We start from the raw sequence: 5,454 nt of genomic DNA, 5'->3' as shown, positions 1-5,454 counted from the left end.
AACAAGGAAAATCGGTCTCAGAAACCCCAATTGTTAACAAAATCTGCAATGAAATTATGAAATTATAAATGTTAGTAAATCAGTTGCAACCATTGCTTCGAACCTTTCACAACTAGCAATTTCAGCAAGCTGAAATTAATTCTTACATACTTGAGAACCTCAATGACTAAAGAACGACTTAGTAACTTGGCAATATTAAGTATTGAAAAAAACTTACTTAATACCTTAAATTTTGATAGTTCAATTGATGCATTTGCAGCAGCAAAAGCGCGAAAGGTTTATATAATGTAACCATGAATACCAGAATGCTACCCGTACAAGCTCTAGTTAAGTATATGTACAGTTTTGTAAACTAATAAAATTTGTTATTTGTAAACTTTAAGTAGTATTTTATCAATCTGTTTTATAATCCATGTACACTACAAGTGCCTGGCTTCTCAGATAAAACATAAGTTTCAAAACTAGGGATATAACAGAAATTTATTCTGCATGCTTGAGAGATTACTCTAGCTATGTGACTTTGAACGATAATGGATGACATAAATACCCAAATGGTTTACAAATTATGTAAGTACACCTTGTAGGCTATACTTCATTAGTTTCAGATTTACAGTTGTGATATCGTGAGATGTTATATTGTGACTTTATGTTAGGCCTGTGTAAGGCGGTAATTCATTCTTTATGTTATTGTCATTAAATGGGTAATGAGTCGCAAAACAAATAATCAAAACATTTCAGAGGTGGGGGCGCCAAATGTAGTACACAGGAAAATTACTTTTGCCGTCACAACAAAGTAATGAGCCCCAACCGCTGTTTATCAGATTAGTAGTCTATCTAGGCGATGGGAACAGCCTGCTACATCAGGTAAACACAAAAATGACACAGACAAAAACCTAGCAAAAGGATTTACGTTTTACCTGATTTATACAGTCTATGTAAATTGCTGTATTAGAGTACAAATTCCTTACTACCCTTCAGGAAGGTTAGTATATACAAATCAGACTATTCAGGTGCATACTTGCATAGTGATTTAATACAAAATCGTGCCAACTTATGAGCAAGTTCAGGAGTTCATCCCAAAAGTTTATATATATACACACACACGCAACGTCTACTAACATTCGCCACAAAACCTAACCAGAGTGCTTTGAAAGCAAAGCCTATTCAGTATATTAGTTTGTTCAAATTCCTAGTTGTCATCAACAGCCGTCACCAAATTAAAGTGGAAATTTATATCTGAGAATTCCAGTGCCTAACCCCCTAGTTTAGCCCCTCCCCCAGTAACACAGCAGTATGTCTGCGGACTTACAACGCTAGAAACCGGGTTTCGATACCCTTGGTGGGCAGAGCACAGATAGCCCAATGTGTAGCTTTGTGCTTAATTACAAACAAACAAAAAACCCTAGTTCATTTTTTCTGAGAAAACATTGAAAAGTAAACTATCCGGTACAACATTTTACTGAGTATTTACTGTATTAGAGTAGAAGAAGTCATCATCAGTATTGACGATAGTCAGAGTTATATGACCAGGAATGACTTTGTGTCGTGCGGTAAAAGGTTCACAATACCCATCACTCCTGGATTCCCTAATTGTGGATAGCTAGATGAAGTGTTTTTATATTTAATCATATGTTCCTCAATGTAGCTCTCCCACAAACTTTTACTTATCCAACAATAATGTTTCAGCTCTCTGTTCATACAGTTAAAGTTTGGGCGCTCCTTTGTGATTTTCTTAGGTGGGGCTGCATCTCCCCTCACTTAGTTTAACCACTACCTAGGATATGATCTCAAAACCTCAGCTGTCTATCTAGCGAGTCGCGTGCATTATTCTCTGCAGAAAATTTTCTACAATTCACTAGATAATTGCTTTCATAAAACATTTGACCAAATGTCTCGCTACTAAATATCAGTCGTTAATTGAGAAAGTAACGGTCGCAATACCCTTTCAGTTGTATATTTTACATCCAATTTTCCAACAAACTAAAATTAAAGTGGCTATCACAAGACATACTGCATACACATCCTATTGTGAAACACCATTTAATAACTTGAAGAAGAAGTGTCCTTTTCTGCTACTGAAATTCTAGCTACCCTTTCATTTGCCATCCTCTGAAGCACGAACAGGTCTGCGTTTCACAGTACAATTAAATGACTAGGCGATAAATTCGTACTTCGCGAACGATGTATGTACTCAACTTATTTGACTATTGAAACGCTGTTTAGGGGGAAAAAGGATATAGATGGGACTAAATCCTCGATGTCCCGCATATGAAGCGTGTACTGTGTCATATGACCCAATGACTGTTTTGTTTTTCCCATATGCAGCAATATTGTAAAGAAGTGTAAAAACATGGATTGAGTATAAACGAAATATGTCTGTACACAACATTTTTGGTATAAACACCTTTTATTTGTGGATAAACGCAACCTTTAAGTAGAATCTTGAGTTTTCTTGATAAAGCGACGTTATAAGATAGTTATAAATAGTGAATTTTTAAAATTATATTATCAAGAAATGTAAAAATCTTCGTTTGTAGTTATTTCACTTACTTTTTCCTTCCATAATGGTATCAACTTTTTTTACTACCATAAAGTATTAGCAAAGCGGTTATTTGCTGTAGACTATCTGCTGTGTCCACTGCATGGAATCGAACCCCGAATTTTAGCGTTGAAACCTCGTAGACTTACCGCCGTCCCAAGGGGAACATTAGCAAGGTGTCGATCCATTACCACCAATAACTTTATAACTCACTGGCCTAGAAAGGTCCTGAGTATTTCCTAATTCCAATAGATTGTAACAAAATGTTACATGGTCTGCCTGACAGTATTGCGATGGAGCACAGCAAAATTCGTTCAGCACATGCATCTGTTAAACTCTTCGACAAAAGGCAACTTGAACCAATACCTTGTGATGCCCGCACTTGTTAACAAGCATCTTGGCGTCCTATAAAGGCAATTTCAGTACGTTTTGGCATATTCAGGTTGTTCGAAGCTACCATGACCCTTCTCTTCTGTATTATGCTCCAGAACACACAAGGTGACTATTGTATATTGTTGTGATATAGACGCCCAGAAAAACCTAGTCAGATGCCCATCAACCTCATTCCCAAGGCCATATAAAGACTTCATATTTAGCTCTCACCATTGTCTGCAAAAGCTCTAGGTCTACGAAAGTACCTATCTTAGTCCTTAACATATTCTCCACTCTAGTTTTCACTTTAGTCCAGAGTTGCCAACCGTCCGGAAAAAACAAACAAAAAACTCACATTTTAACACTACCTATAAGCCCATAAACAGCAAAAAATACAGTACCAGTCAAAAAGCCACTGTTTGTCTGCATGCCAGTAAAAACAAAATTCTAAGGTTGGCACAATTGCTTTAGCAAAGACTTTCTACTTTATATCGTAAGATATATATGTTCTTAGAAAATGGCATACAATGATTTCGATTTACAAACATTAGAGATTCAAACAAAAGAGGAACATGTTCAAAATAAACTACAGAGTAATAGATACTTTTGTCATATTCCCAAATTGTTACTTTTAACTGGTCTGTGGTATTCAGATACTCTGATCTCCGACAGATTTTAAAAATATTCACACAGTTCTGGTTCTGAAAATGCTATGCAGAGAGTAAATCAAATTTGGACAGTAAAGTTTGGTTTGTTATGAATTTCGCGCAAAGCTACACGAGGGCTATCTGCGCTAGCCGTCCCTAATTTAGCATTGAAAGATTAGAGGGAAGGCAGCTAGTAATCACCACCCACCACCAAGTATTTTAACGAATAGTGGGACTGACCATCACATTATAACACCCCCACGGCTGAAAGGGCGAGCATGTTTGGTGGGACGGGGGTTCGAACCCCTGACAGCAAAGAACATAAACATACGCACTAGTAACCAAATCTTTATTCACGGTAAAAAGAATACGTGTTATTTCATCTACTGACAGGCTTCTAATTTTGCTGGCTGCTGATATGAATGAAGGGAGGCTTTCTTTGGAATATCTACACAAGACAAAGACAATCCTATTTCTTGTATGCACAGGACAAAATCAAAGGTAATTCTAATTTACCTCCAAAATTCAGACAGAACGCATACGTGCAGTATACCAAAATCCAGATAGCCCTTTGTGCTTAACTACAAACAAACAATCTTACAAAATCTATTTCATTGAAATGGTGTCAAACAAGTTTCATTTTTACTATCTATGTAATTAAAAGAACAATGTGTGTCAGTCAGTCTATGCATGATAGCTCACATAGCAACTTTTATGTTTATACGAGTGCAAAAGTAAACGACGCTTATAACATTAACTTTAAAGATAAGTACTTCATTAACATAAACAAACATGCAATGAAACATATTAAGTTATTTCTATACCTATCCGTGGCTTATAAATAACGCAATACCATTACATCTCAATGCAAATTTCAAAAGGCACCTAAAAAATCGACAATTAAGCTTAAAGTTTAAATACACTTCATACGCGAAGTCCCAGTTTACCCCCTAATATAATCTACGGAAATTAGCCTTAATTATCACTGCCAAATATAGGCGACGAAAATAACAAAAATAAATAATAGGTTGAACAATCGCCAAGTTTTTTTTTTAAAGAAGGATGATGTTTCGAGCTAGTGCTCTTCGTCAGATCGTACAGTTTACAACAAAGGCGCATGTGCAGAATTCAAAGAACTAGATCGAGCACGAGAACATCTAAACCATATTAAACTGCAAAACCAAAATACACCTATAGGCAAACATTTCACCATCAATAACCATCCAGTTGGGGGCTTTTTGATTCTGGGACTTATTAGTGCTCCAACAGACATTCACAAAACAGAACGACTGGAAATGAAATTAATCTACAAATTGGGGACCCTAGAACCATTTGGTTTAAATGAACGCTTTTCTTTCCTGTGGATTTATATTTTTCCATTTTTTGTTTATATTTTAATTGCTATCTGTTCATTTCATTAATTTTTATGTAGTAGATGTAATTTCGCTTAGAATTTTTACGTTCAACACTCAAACACTACGCATGCTAGTTCCTTGAATTCTGCGCATGCGCCTTTGTTGCAAACTGTATACGATCTGTTGAAGAACACTAGCTCGAAACGTCATTTTTCTTTAAACAAAAATATAAAAACTTGGCTATTGTTTAATCTTAATACTCACTGCCACAACTTCATTCATTTTCGATACTCTACAGGTAATATATTACGCGAAAGAAAATAATTACAAGTTTCAGATGATATACAAATACGATTTAGACATTTCACCATATTAAGTTATTGACAATAAATTTACAAAACAACAACAAAAAAGACGATAGTTGATTTTTACAATTCTTGGTACCATAATGTTAAAAATTTAATATATCGTAACTATTATACATTTTCAATTATCTCAATATATATATATATATGTGTGTGTGTGTGTGTGTGTGTGTGTG

This window comes from Limulus polyphemus, unplaced genomic scaffold (assembly GCF_000517525.1).
Source record: "Limulus polyphemus unplaced genomic scaffold, Limulus_polyphemus-2.1.2 Scaffold2851, whole genome shotgun sequence".
Taxonomy (NCBI): Eukaryota; Metazoa; Arthropoda; class Merostomata; order Xiphosura; family Limulidae; genus Limulus; species Limulus polyphemus.
Note: the sequence above shows the minus strand (reverse complement) of the source record.